The sequence below is a fragment of the Dromiciops gliroides genome, chromosome 5 (genome assembly GCF_019393635.1).
Source record: "Dromiciops gliroides isolate mDroGli1 chromosome 5, mDroGli1.pri, whole genome shotgun sequence".
Taxonomy (NCBI): domain Eukaryota; kingdom Metazoa; phylum Chordata; class Mammalia; order Microbiotheria; family Microbiotheriidae; genus Dromiciops; species Dromiciops gliroides.
The window spans coordinates 109,674,214-109,689,814 of record NC_057865.1 but is presented as its reverse complement, the minus strand read 5'-3'; positions in this window follow the sequence as shown (position 1 = coordinate 109,689,814).

Here is a 15,601-nt window from a genome sequence, read left to right as displayed (position 1 = left end):
TCCTTTCTCCTCCATTTTCAATTGGCATTAGTCCTATCCACATCACGAGGGTCCCACTCCTCTGTGGCTACAAGTGCCATCATTTTTTTTAGCCCTGGGCCTGGGATCTAGAACTGCATATGACCAATGCAGCAGGGTCCTGAACCTAGTGCCAGCAGAATCATCTGCAATATCATTCCAACCAGTTGTCTGACAACCCCTACACATCATCTATTTTCTGAGAACTTTGAAACAGCTACTGAAACCACCTTCAAAGCCCACTGCTAGCACTTTGCACTCTACCAACTTCCTAAATTGTCTTGGGATGGAAAATGGTTTCAACCAACATTTTGTTGGTTCTGATGTCAGCTAGGTGTTACAGTGGATCCACTCTACATGGAATCAGGAAAACTCATCTATCTGAGTTCAAATCTGGCCTCAGATGTTAACTATGTGTGTGACCCTAGAAAATTTACTCATCCCTGCTTGCCTTAGTTCCTCATCTATAAGATGCCCTGGAGGAGGAAATGGCAAACTATTCTAGTATCTCTGCCAAGAAATCCCCAAATGGGATCATGGAGAGCTAGACATGACTGAAAATGAGTAACAATAACAACAAATTTGTTAAAGTAATGCCTCTATATGAATTGAACTTCTATAAAATTAGAACAATCTATGACTATTCATTTTTCATTGTTAGCATCAATAGCTTACTTAAATAGCTCAGGTTGGGGATATTTTGATTGCATACCATAGCCTCTTCTTGTGTTTTATTAATTTTTCTATTCTGATGTTTGGCTCAGTCTTTTGTTTAAAAGTCAATGATCATTCATTTTGATAGCTTTGACTCTGGGTTTGAACTAGCACAGATCTTTGAATCTTTCAGACAGTTTTCAGGTTTTCCAAATTTTTACAGAATTAATCCAGCCAGGTAACAAACATTTATTAAGCATTTGCTATGTAATATGTACTATGCTAAGCACTAGTGGTACAAAAAAACCCCAAACTGCTCCAATTCTCAAGTAGCTCACAACCTAATGGGGAAGAAGAACAGCAAAATGACTAGGGGTTATATATGCAGAATAGATTGAAGGTAATTTCAGATGGAAAGGTACTAGCATTTGGAGTGACTACAAAGGTCCCTGCTATAAAATGGTAGTTGAACTAAGTCTTGAAAGAAGATATGTAGTGACAGCATTCTAGGTGGGACTGGGAGGGGGGCAGCCAGTGCAAATGTATGGAATCAGGAATTGGAGTGATGCATGCAAAGAATGGCAAGTAGGTTAATGTTGCTGAATCATAGAGTAATACTTGCCTTTGGGCAGCCCATATTTATATGCAAGTCTTAAATAATAATCCTGACATGTGAATATGCAAGTCCCTTGTATTATACTTATTCTCCTGGCATTAGTATGACTGTGTAGACATAAACATTAAGACACCAAATTTTAGAATTCCAGGGACAAATTACATACATGTAAGACTTGCTTAGGCATACAAAATTCAGGATTTATGAGTATGGCTGTAAGCTCCACTAGACCAGAGGGCTATTTGTGTTCAAAGGTTTCTAGCAGAATGAACAATTAATGGTTGCAGATGTGAATTATACTCAGAAAACAAACTTTTCTTTTCTTTTTTTAAATCATAAAAGTATTTTATTTTCCAGTTACATGTAAAGATAGTTTTCAACATTTGTTTTCATAAAACTTATAGTTCCAAATTTTTTCCTTCCCTCTCTTCCCTCCCCCTCCCCAATAAGAAAGCAATCTAATATAGATTTTTATATTATATATATGTATATATACATACATACATATATACACACAATACATACACACATGTATATATATACATATGTAAAATCACATTAAGCATATTTCTACATTAGTCATGTTGTGACAGAAAAATCAGAACAAAAGGGAAAAACTTCAAAAAAAGAAAAAACAAAAGTAGAAACAATATGGTTCAATCTGCATTCCAAATCCACAGTTCTATTTTTCTGGATGTGGAGAACATTTTACATCATGAGTTCTTTAGAAAACCAAATTTTCTATACAATGATACCCTTATTTTAAACACTGCTTATAATATACTGCCAAACTAAAATGCTAAGGGATATCCCTGATAAAGTAACTATGCTCATTGATTTAGAAATTGCATGAATGACTAAAGGTAGAAGACAAAGAAGGGAAAAACTAGAAATGTTAATTAAATATTAATTAATAATTTCTCTTTGCTAGTTTCTTTGTTGAATATGTAGAACCACTGCTTGTCTATGTGACATGAGAAGAGATATTTTAAGATAAAAGAGAATATGATACATGATGTCCTGTTGTATCTTAATAACCAAAGCTCCCCCAAATACTCAACATTTGATGATCCTTTCTTAGCACAGCCATAGGTTGTCACAGCTTATCTTTTTCTCCTTTTTCCTTTTCAGTCTTTCTTGGTACTATATTTTAGAACTCTAGAAATGACTTAGTCATTACTTTTACCATCAATTTTATTGCTGATACTTCATAGGCTAGAAAATTGATGAATATTATGGGTATAAGACACTCTTGACAGGTGGCTTTGAGTGCAGAGTAAAAAAGACATGTTGGCATGAGTAAGTTTGGCCTACTGATGAGGTTTCTAACTTCCTTAGGTTCAAATATTAGCACTTGATTTTTCTGTCCTGGGAAGAGTTGCAATGAAGATGGTATAAATAGAGCTTTATTCCAAGATATCATAATTCTAAGGGAATTAATGGCACTTTTTCTTGGGTGGGTAGAAAAAATTAGATTACTGCCTTATAGTCTTAATTAATAATAATCAATTAAAATGGTAAACTAGCAGATGGCATACTTCCTCCCCCAATAACTGCAACTCAGGTAAGTTCTCCAACATAGCCTTACCATCTCCTGATATTATTCACTCTACAGAACCTCCTCAGTGTTCTGGGGTCTTTGTTTTATCTTACTGGGGGCAGTGTTGGGGAGGATTGTTTTTCCCCATGGGACCTTGGGACCTAACGTCCAAGGGCTCCAACTTCAACCAAATTTAAAAAAATGTAATGAGAAGGCATTATTCTTGTTCTTCACATTATGCGCTTAAAAAATTATCCTGGGAGCAGCTAGGTGGCACAGTGGATAAAGCACCAGGCTTGGATTCAGAAGAACTTGAGTTCAAATCCAGCCTCAGACACTTGACACTTACTAGCTGTTTGACCCTGGGCAAGTCACTTAACCCTCATTGCCCTGCCCTCCAAAAATTATCCTGGATTACAGGATGTTTAGTTATGGCTCTGGCCATAGATAAATTTATGATAATTAGAATTCATTGCCTCTAGTGTTAGTCTTGACGGAAGCCACCTAATTATCCAATTCTTGTCTTCATTCCTTATTTTCTCCCAGATTTTCTAGAGCCTCAGCTTGGAGAAGGTGACAGAAAAAATTGTAGGACTGGAACATGAATTTCAGTGGAGCACTGTGTCAGCTGTTGAGTTATAAATTCTCTCTATGTGCTTTGCTAAGGAGATTGCCTTTACTAGTCTTTGTGACTACTGTGCTATGTTGGTGTATGTTGGGGAAGCAATTTGGTATAATGTAAAAGACTTTAGGTTTGAAGTTAGAAGACCTACGCCTAAATATTGGCACCAATGTGTGACTCTGGGCAAGTATGTGGACAACTTTTTATACCATTGGTATTTTCCCAGGTGATAACAATTCCACAGATTTAGGAGTCTATATGTTTCCATAGCTCCAGATATACGTGACTTGTATCACTGCCAGCATTCTTTTTCCCAAAGGCTCAAAGGCATGTGATATTACTCCTTGTTATCTCCTGATTCATGCCATGCAAATTCCAAGAGGGCAGAAATTCCACTCACTTGGGCAGAATCCAGGACCATGCTTCCATGGAAATAATTTTGGATCTGTAAGCACAGGGCTTGGATTCAAATCCCAGTTCTGACAATTACTATCTATATGACTATGGGGAGTTTATTCAACCTCTCAGTGCCTCAGTTTTCTCATCTGACTTGACCTCCAACTCAACTGATCCTCTGAAGTTCACTTTCTCAGGTGTCTTAGCTTCTAGTGGTTTCCTTCGCTAAGTAACGGGTGTGTGTTAGAGGAGAGAAAAATTGAGATGCACTCAAAAAATTTTATGATATAGTTCAAGAAAAACTGGGAGTGTTCTTGAGTAGCTCTGATACCATGGTCCTATCTTTAAACCTTCTTATTTTATATCTTCTTTATATTCTTGCTGAGTATAGGGTGTTCTTACTTTTGACTCCAGGCAATCAGTTTTCTTTTTCTTTTTTCTTTGGTATTTTATTTTCCCCCAATTACATGTAAAAACATTAAAAAAAATTGTTCTTAAAGTGCTGAGCTCCAAATTGTCTCTCATCTTTCCCTCTCTCATTGAGAAGGCAAGCAATTTGATATAGGTTATACATGTCTAGTCATATAAAACATATTTCCATATTAGTCATGTCGTAAAAGAAAGCATGTCCTACTGTTGACACCTTTGAATTTTGGTTTCTTCATTTTTTCCCTTCTAGTTTCTTGACAAGTTCCATTCCAATATGTAGCTGTATTTCTTAGAGGGTCAGAGGATGCTATGGGAAAGATCATAGTGATTAAGATTAAGATAGTGCTGAAGATTATAGGGGATTATTGGGGCATAGTTCAATTGAAAAGGTCTTGCTTCAATTCCATTCCTAAGTTATTTTAACTGAATTCCAATTTCCCATCATCATCCTGGTCACTGCTTACCAGAAGGAGCTTTTTGGTAATGGAGCAAATCCCATTTTCCTTTATTTGGTCTAATGGCTCTGTCCTTGTGTGCTCCCTCTTCCATTTGGACAGAAAGTTGATAACAGTACATATTTAGTTATTAATTGCCTATAGTTAAGTGCAAGAGAAATTACATAATCCAGATATAGAAATATGACTTTGCCTACAGTCTCCAAGGCTCATTTTTGAAGTTAATTTCAATGTGTTTCCCTACCAAGCCCTTTGACAGAGCTAATAGAAAGAAAAATAGATGCATTTTATTTTCTCTGTCCTTTAAGTGATCAGTGAGATTGACTAAAAGCCAGGAAAATGAAGAGTAAGAAAAATGAATCAAATCATAGTGATTTCAACTCTTAAGAAACTGTTTTGTTTTTTTTTATGAGGAAGAACTACTACTTTTTTATTCCCCAGAGAGCCTTGAGGTCACCTGGATGATGGGAAAAAGAGGGTCATTCTTGAAAAGGTATGGGAGCAGAGGGGTAGGTGGAAGGATTGTATTGATGGTAAAATTCTTGAATCTCATAGGTTCATATATCTAGAGGTAAAGGGGGCTATAGAGTCCATTTAACCAACTTCATAACGTAACACATGAGGAAACAGAAACCCAAAGAAATTAAATGATTTGTCCCTTATCTCCCAGTTATAGTAGTAACTGGCCAAGCTGGGATTTGAATCAGTTCCTATGACTCCAAATCTAACATTCTTTTCAATTTTTCACATTCATATAGGAAAAAAGAAATAATGTGGCCAGGTGACTTTACTTACTGGAAATTCTGGCAAAGCCCCCAAAAGAGCAGTTTATAGCAACAGGGAACTTGATGGATATAATGAGCTTAGAGAGAAATCAAATGAAGTTTCAAATTTCGTGGTAGATTTTGATCTAATATTTGTGTACTGCTACATTAGAAGCTCTCCTTTTAGAAAATTGAGACCAAGCTATAAGTGATTTCTTAGTATTTATAAGGAATTATCAATACTGTAGCATATTAAAAATGCCACATTGACTAAACGCACAAATATATCTTGAAAGACAAATTCTTCATATGCAAGACAGTGATAAATTCCACAAAAATTGTTGTCTTCTCTTGCTTAAATTTACCTCATTGATACTTTAGTGAATTTATAATCTCAAAGAGTTGGTAGTCTCTGTAGTAGTGCTAATTATAATCAATATATACCCCTTATCCTGAGTACTTTTTTCATGTTTTCCACAGGGAGGTCCACCCAGTGTGCTTGGGTTCTTCCTCTAGTCTTTGATATTACCTGTATCCCAACTTAGCTTATAGGCTGTCCATCTATTATCTCTTGATCTTTCTATATAATTGGTACACTTCCTTTCCTCCCTCTACACCATTTTGTTCCTGTCCTTTATTATACTTTGTGAAGTTCTCTGTTAGTAATACACCAGTTATGTGCCTATTGATTGAACTGTGTGGGATCCATACTTTCAGTTTTTCAGAGATTATGGTATTTGTATTCTTATAGTTTCCCCAGAAAAAAATCAATATAAAAGAGGTATATTAAAAAACCTATGATGATTATTCCAAGGTTTTATGCATAAGTATTTATCACTTCCTAATCTGTCTATCCAACATTTCAGGACACCTCATTTAGGAAGAAAAGATACATTCTCTATTTTTTTCCTCCCTCCCATATTTTTTCCTCTGAATTTTTCTGCTGATACCTGGGAGGCTAAACAAGAACACATATTGCTGCTCATTGTCATTCTTTGAATATTACTGGATCAGAACTTGATTGAAGAGTTTAAGAAAATGGATTTTGTCTTGTCCCTTGCCTATTCCCAGCACAGGACTGATTCAACCAAACAGAAAAAAAAATTAATAGAGCTCAGAAAGGGCTAAATGAAAGCTATAGTTTCCAGCTTTTTTCCCAAGGGAGCAGAAGACATGAGTTGGTGGTATGTAGGCTCTAATTCTGCTTGCTTTGACTTTGTCAAATGTATTTGATTTCTCTTTGCCTCTCAGTGGATGCTCTCTATCTGTTGTAGAATTATTTATATAAAGGAAATGTTACAGCATGTACCACAGTCTACAGCATGTGCTTGGATAGTCAATGCTGTCAAAAACACTCCAGTGTAATAGCATAATGGCTCACATCAATGACAAGAATTAAAAAAATATATATTTGTTATTTTTATTATGGACTCCTTAGCTCTCTCATAGGCCCGTCTTTGATTTAGGATTTCAAATAGAATTTAATCATGAAAGAAAGCTGCATATACCCAGCCAATCCTCTTGAAAGCAATTGCCTTTTACATCCCCAGGTTTCTAATCGCTCCTTCAGTCTGCCTCTGCTGTTTTATTCCCTTTTATGTTTGTGACCAACATGTAAATAAGCAAGGGCCAGCCTTTGACTATTATTTAAAGGAACTGTAAAGGGAAAATGGGAATGCATCACTTGTTTTTAGATCTGATTGGTGGATGAAGTCAGGCCTGAAGGGAAGGGGTAAGGGTCCTGTTCTGGGAATCAAGAAATCAGAATGCCAATTTTACTTGCCCACTGGGTGACCTACTATGCCTTAGTTTTGACATTTAAAAAGAGGAATACTGTGTTGAGTACTAATACTACCGATAGTTTACATGGTTTATTTGGTCATGAAGAGTTTGGAAATCCTTTGATACATTTGACCCTAATATATATTCCTGGAAGGGAGACAGTGCAGTTATCACTACCCCCATTTTCAGACAACAGAAAAGGCTTAGAGGTCTAAAGAACTTGCTAAAAGTCAGTTACTAGATGGTGAAATAGAACCCTGCTCTAATTATCACATACACACACACACACATATACACCCCTCCCCTATTAGATTATATGTGTTCTCTCTCATTATACACACACACATATATGTACTGTATGTGTGTATGTATATATGTTATGCCTTTATCTAGTCTTTTCCCATTGTAACGCATCCTTCACATAGATGCCAAAGTAATTTTCCTTAAATAAAGCTCTGACAAAGGCACTCTTCTATTCAATAAACTCCACTGATTCCCTATTGCCTCTAGGGAAAAATATGTTTGTGTATATATAGCATATATATGTATATATATATACATGCATATGACACACAAATATATATGTGTATATATGTATGTATATATATAAATAAAAACATATTTTATCTTCAGCAAGTTGCTTAGGGTATACACATCTTTTCCTATACTTATGCATATGTATGTATATGTATAATCTCCTTTCATCCAGTGTCTTCCCACTATAAATGCATTCTTCACACAGCTGCCAAAGTGATTTTCCTTAAGCATAGCTCTGACAATGTCACTCTCCTACTCAATAAACTCCAGTGGCTCCTATTGCCTCTAAGATAAAATACATAACCACATGTCTGGCTTTTAAATGTCCTTTCAAACTGTCCCCTACTTACCTTTCCACCCTGTTTACATATAGGACCAATCTTGTACTCTGAAGTCTTGTCAAAATGAACTTGAAGTTCCTCACATGTCATCCTCTATCCTGTCTGTGTACTGTGTACATGACTTTTCACTGGCTGTTCCTTATGACTGGAATGCATATTCTTTTCCTTCCCATCTACTATCTTCAAGGCTCACCTTAAGTGTAACCTTCTACAGAAGGTTACATCTACTCTCTGACTTCAAGGAGCTAATCTTATTATGTCAGAGGAGAACACATAAAGGGGAGCCGGAAAGGGGATGAAAACGTACCTGCGCTTGGGAGCATGAAGTTGCATGAGACCTGGTTCCCAAATAGATAAGAGACTTAGCTCTGTGGCATGAAGAAAAGGCCAAGAGTGGAGGTGTCTTTCCAGTGGGGGGTAGTGTAAGGCATAATAAGCCTTACTGCCTTCAAAGAGTTGATCTAATTGGGAAGATAGGACGCTATCTATATTTGACAGCTACAGAGTCACTATAAGCTAAGTGCCAAATGAATGGCCCAGATAGACAATGTTATCAGAATTCAGAAGAGGGAGGAAGCACTTTGGACTCAGTATGGCTAGGAAAAATAGATTGGGGACTTGCTCTTGCTCTCACAGGAAATATATTCAGATAGACAGGAGGAAAACATACTCCATTTTATTGGGCAGGAAAAGTTTGAAGTACTGAAAGATTGGAATCAAAGAATAATTTAAACATAGTTTAATTACTTTAAAATCATGTGAACTAGTGAAACTAAATAAAGGTCCTATTGGGTTTGGCTTAATCAATAGCTAGGAATGACTTATCATTGTTGCATGGATTGCATGTCAATGATGCTGCTAAAATGCTAGAAAATTGTCTTTCTATTAAACATAAATATTCTATTGTCACCTTCCTTGCTGTTTCAATTAGCTTAAGTTTTTTCAGATAGTGCAAAGGTAAACCATGACCTAGATACAAATGAAAATTTTTCAGCCTCAGACACTTGACACTTACTAGCTGTGCAACCCTGGACAAGTCACTTAACCCTCATTGCCCTGAAAACAAATAGAAAATTTCTGTAATTATGAATTATTGGAGTCTGGATTAATGATGTATTACTATACTTTGTAATGCATGTAAGCCAAGGGTTCATATTTGTCTGTTGAAATTTTTTTTCCTTCCATGCAGAGCTTCAGTTTCAACTCTTCTATAATGTGCCCCCTCCCCCATCCTTCCAGTGGAAAGTGATCTCTCCTACTTCATATTTCTTATAGGACAAGATTTCTTTTTCTTTCTTTCTTTCTTTCTTCTTTTTTGACTTTATCACATTCTACTTTAACTGACTAATTAGTATAGATGTCCTAATGCTCTTACTAGATTGCGAGGTCCTAGAGGGCAAAGACCACATTATTTTTGAACTTTGAATCCCTAGTACCTAGCAGAGTGTCTGAAATGTGGTATTAATTTAAGAAATATTTGTTGAATTCAAATGAAATTGAATGACTGAATACAAGTTGGATGGATTGATTCCTATTCAGTGGAGTCTACTATATTTAGTCCTTAATGAATTTCATTTTTACCATTTTTTGGGGGGGGTGGGATTCTAAATGGGTTGGGAAGAAAGACATTTCCACTGAAGTGGGTTTTAGTATGTGTTTATTGAAAGTACACATATATGTAGATACTGATTCCGAAGAGGGCTGCTTTGTTTACTGTGATACCTAGAGAATAAGATTCTCCTATGATTGCCACCAACCTGTGTTTATATTTTGGGAAGTTTCATTCAGGGGTTTATTCTGATCTGGTTATGACACTCCTGTGGGGGATGGAAGAGGCACTGATTTAGATACAAGCTAGTCTGCATCTGAATTTAGGCCTGAGTCACCAGGTTCTGAAGCATTTCCCCAACAGTAGAAGGAAAACAGAACCAGTCACAATTGGTTGTATCAAACAAAAAATAGTATGAAAGAGAAATAGTATACTACAGCAGAAAGAACATTAGGCTTAGAATCAGATGAGTTGAGTCCCCATCTTTTTTTTTTCTATCCAGCCTAAACTATTCACTTAACTACAAGGAATTTGGGGTATGAAGTCTGAGGAGGAAAATAGCATCTCTAGAGGCCATGCCTTGCAATTGAAATATATTAGTGATGGCAAACATCAAATTGTACACTTAAAATAAGCCATACTACCAAGGTAAATATAAATGTGACAGCTCCCCAAGACTCAAGAATATGATTTTTTGCTCCTGCCATATTTGAAAATATAACAGATGTAAATTTCATTTTAGGTAACTTAGGATTCAGTTGTCCTCATAGTAGTAGAAAATGTGTTGTTTGGAGAGTACAGTTGCCTCCTCTATCTGTCTTTTAAGTTTTCTTTCTAATATGAGATCATGAATAACTGGAAGTATATGTTGCTCTTTTACCCTAGATACAATTTCACAGAATGTTAGAGCTGTATAGGATTTCAAAGATCATCTACTTCATCTCCCTCACTTTGCAGATGAAGACACTTAGGCCCTAAGAAATTCAATGTTTTACATAAGTTCTACAAGTAACAGGCAAAGTCCCCAAATTTTGACTCCAAAGCTATTGATTGTTCTAGTCTACCATATTGTCCAGTCCTTTTGCATTACCTAATATAAAAGCTTTGCTTTTTACATCTTTACAATTGACTCCATTGGGTACTCATTAGATTTATCTAGATCAGTAGACTGATCAGGTAGACAGGATCATTCATAATAACATCTTGCATTTAATAATACTTTAAGGTTTTAAAATCTCTTTCATGGGTATTATCTCCTTTTGACAAATAAATAACATGTTTCTTAAGTGCCCATTATAGGAAGTCACTGTGGTACATTTATACCCTCAAGAAGATTATGTTCTACTTGCATTAGCCTTATAAAAATCTTTAGACATAGAGGATACAGATGTTACCATTTCACAGATAAGACAACTGAGCCTCAGAGAGGTGAAATGCTGTGTGTAAGATAAAATGTAAACTCAGGCTTCTGATCTTAAGCTGAATGTTGATTCAACTATGTCTCCTTTACACAACTCTTTATTTGCTGCAGTGAATTCCATTTTTCCTCTTCCTTCTGAGTGTTCCCTCTATTGTCAGGGTATTACTTCATAACCTGGTGACTCTAAATTCGTATGCAGATTAGATTTTAGTCCATACCTCCCTCCCCCACGCCAAATCCCAGTATCCTGACCAATTCAACCTGAGCCTCTGAATCCAACTTCACAAAATATAAACACAGAATTGTGGCAGTCATAGAAGGAATCTCATTTTCTACCTGGCACAGGATTCCTTAGAAAAGTGTTTTCATTGGCAGCTAATTTTTTACTCACTTGCCCAGTGTAATTGATCTGAAGATAATTCCTTAGCTAATTTGAAAAGCAGCAGGTGTCATATAACTAATATAGTATAGGGCACTGTAGGGGCTTCTGCTGTTTTGGTGGGACTGTGACTTCATTGAAATTGCTGTGACTGCAATGCAGAGGTAGTTTGTTTATAGGCTTCTCTTACTGTTTCAGGGAATTTAACTAATTCTCAGCTCATGGATATAGCCTAGCTGTATTGGAAAGTTCAGAACCATGGACAGTAATTACTGCTGGAGATATTGCCTGCTTTCTAAATGGTTACAAAACATCAACCAGGATGGAAAGGTTTCCTGTATAAAAAATAGGACTGTGCAGGAATTTTCTTTTCTTTTCTCTAATTATGAAAGTATTTTATTATTTTCCAGTTACATGCAGAGACAGTTTTCAACATTTGTTTTTATAAGATTACTAGTTTCAAATTTTTTCCCCTCCCTCCCCTCCCTCCCTCTCTCCCTCCCCAAGACAACAAGTAATCTGATATAGGTTATTTATGTACAATAACATTTAACATATTTCTGCATTAGTCATGTTATAAGAGAAGAATCAGAGCAAAAGGAAAAACCTCAAAAAAGAAAAACAGCACCAAAAACAAAAGAAATACTATGGTTCATTCTGCATCTATATTTCACAGTTATTTTTTTCTGGATTTGGAGAGCCTTTTCCATCATGAGGCCTTTGGAACTATCTTGTACCATTGTATTGCTGAGAAGAATCAAGTCCATCACAACTGATCAACACATAATGTTAATGATACCGTGTACAATGTTCTCCTGGTTCTGCTCATCTCACTCATCATTCATTCATGCAAGTCCTTCCAGGTTTCTCTGAACTCCTCCTGCTCATTGTTTCTTACAGCACAGTAGAATTACATTACATTCATATACCACAATTTGTTCAGCCATTCCCCAATTGATGGGCAGCCCCTCAATTTCCAATTCCTTGTCACCACAAAAAGAGCAGCTATGAATATTTTGTACATGTGGGTCCTTTCCCCTTTTTATGATCTCTTTGGGAAAAAGACCCAATAGTGGTATTGCTGGGTCAAAGGGTATGCAAAGCTTTATAGCCCTTTGGGCAAAATTCCAAATTGCTCTCCAGAATGGTTGGATCAGTTCACAGCTCCACCAACAATGCATTAGGGTTCCAGTTTTTCCACAGCTTCTCCAACATTCATGATTTTCCTTTTTTGTCATATTAACCAATCTGATAGATGTCAGGTGGTACCTCAGAGTTGTTTTAATTTGCATCTCTCTAATCAATAGTGATTTAGAGCATTTTTTCATATGGCAATAGCTAGCTTTGATTTCTTCATCAGAAAACTGCCTGTTCATATCCTTTGACCATTTCTCAATTGGGGAATGACTTGGATTCTTATAAATTTGATTTAGTTCTTATTATATTTTAGAAATGATGCCTTTATCAGAAATACTGGCTATAAAAATTGATTCCCAGTTTTCTTCATCCCTTCTAATTTTGGATGCATTGCTTCTATTTATACAAAAAACTTTAAAATTTAATCAAAACCATCCATTTTGCATTTCATAATATTCTCTATCTCTTGTTTCTTCATAAACTGTTCTCCTTTCCAAAGATCTGAATGGTAAACTATTCCTTCCTCTCCTAATTAACCTATGGTATCACCTTTTATGTTAAAATCATGTACCTATTTTGACCTTATTTTAGTACAAGGTGTCAGATGTTGGTCTATGCCTAATTTCTGCCATACTATCTTCCAGTTTTCTCAGAAGGTTTTGTCAAGTACTGAGTTCCTATCCCAGAAACTGGATTCTTTTGGTTTATCAAACAGTACATTAGTAAAGTCATTTACTACTGTGCCTCCTGTGCCTAACCTATTCCTTTGATCCTCCACTCTTTCTTAGCCAGTACCAGATAGTTTTGATGACTGCCACTTTATAGTAAAGCTTCAGATTTGGTACAGCTAGCCTACCTTCTGTGCAGGAATTTTCAAAGAAAAGTTACTGTGAATATCATATTGGGAATCCTCCTATACATATGTGTATGTTGGGTGCATGCAAGAGGTAGTGGAGCTAAGTGGATAGAATACTAGACTTGGAGGCATTTAGGGGGTGTTCAAGAAAGACTAGCACCTCTGATGTGAGGGACTGCAAAATCCTTTTCAGGGCTAATCATCTACCTTTGGTGTTCACCTTGCCCCAACTCTCACCTGTTGCTCCAAGAAATTGTAGCATGCACAGCAGCAATACCCTAGTAAAACTATCTCAGCAGATGGGCTAAACCAGGTTGAGGGTAGCTCATAGGCCTCAAACGCATGGTTGAGGTAGGGCAAGTGAAGACTTCCCTGGGTGGAATGTTTGAATGAGAACACGTTTTCAATGACCATGAAGTTGGCTTCAGCAAGTTCTGTGGAGTGCTTAGAGCTTGGTCAGATATTGAAGATGCCAAAGTCATCCACTACATCTGGGGCCATCACCAGTTCTGACTTTTGTCTTGCTGCTGGACTTTGATGACTGTGGAAGACAATGAGGCTGATGACTCTGCCCAAATCTGACTCACTTAAATTGAAGTCACATGCAAACCAAGACATTACTCCATTATGTCATTGGTCCTCTGTGAAGGAAGGACCACTACCACCACCACCAACAACTAGATTTGGAGTCAGAAAAGACATACGTTAGAATTCTCCCTCTAAAATGGGGGACCAAGTTACTTAATCTTCATTGAGCCTGAATTTTCTCATCTGTAAAATGGGGATAATAATAACTCCAGGTCCTCCTTCACAGGGTTACGATAAGGATTAGATGAGACAATGCAAAGTACTATTCAAATTTTGCATATGCAGGAAATAAAGAGAACACAAGTCACCTTTTATTCTCATAAATAAAATAGATACTCTTAGGTCCTGTAAGAACTGATGTGAAGATGAAGATATTTTAATAGACCCCAAATTTGACTATTACCAAAAATTCATACGTATGACAATTTATAAACTCCCCCCAAACACTGTGAAATTATCTACTCAATACTGGCATGACTCCTTTGTAGAGCTGACTTGGATGAGAGTGAGTACCTAAAATATACCTTGCCAATCTATAGTCAGTATTCCATTAACCCCTATATTGACTATCAGGCAAGATCAAGGACTGGACATCTGCATTGCCACTTCATATATATCTCTCCCTCTTTTTGCTGCTGTATATCTCTCAGGGATGGAGAATAAAAATGATTCAAATGATTCAAAATAGCTTGGCTATTGTGAAGGGCATGCCAATATGCTGCCCTATTGGTCTACTCAGAATCTCTGTTATCAGAGTTATAGGCTGCCTAGGCATGAGCTCCATTTTTTGACCACTACTCCTATCCCCCTCATACCTATCCATGTCATGTTTCTATTCTACTCTTTTGTACATTTACACTCTCCTATGAAGCCCTATTTACTGTTAACAAATAAATATTCACAGGACAGCTAGGTGGCGCAGTGGATAGAGCACCGGCCCTGGAGTCAGGAGTACCTGAGTTCAAATCCAGACTCAGACCGTTAACACTTACTAGCTGTGTGACCCTGGGCAAGTCACTTAACCCCAATTGCCTCACTAAAAAAACCCAAAACCCCCCAAAGCCCCCCAAAAACCCAAATAGCTCTTCACATTAAATATATGTTCTCCCACAATAAGTTGCTTTGTAGGTATTTTTATTTTCTTATATGTATACATGTGGTTTTCTCCCTCCTTGAAGTTAGGTATTTTATGTCCTTAGCACCTAGCACAGTGACTGGCACATAGTAGGTTCATTGAATTTAATTGCAACCATCACTCCTCAATTATTTTACTCTCTTCTCTAGCCTTTCATATGATCTTTGGACACAAGTCATTTATGGGGCATATAATTGTATAAAATTTGGGAATTCTGTAAGTTGTATGTGGTGCAATTAGTCTATGAATAGCATCTAATGATAAAATTCTCTCACTGTTGATGAATATCTTCCAAGCATATCTTTATTTCTGTGATTTGCAGATTTCTTATAGACTGATACAGTAATTGGATTGAATCATATACTAATGCATCAATTAATTTG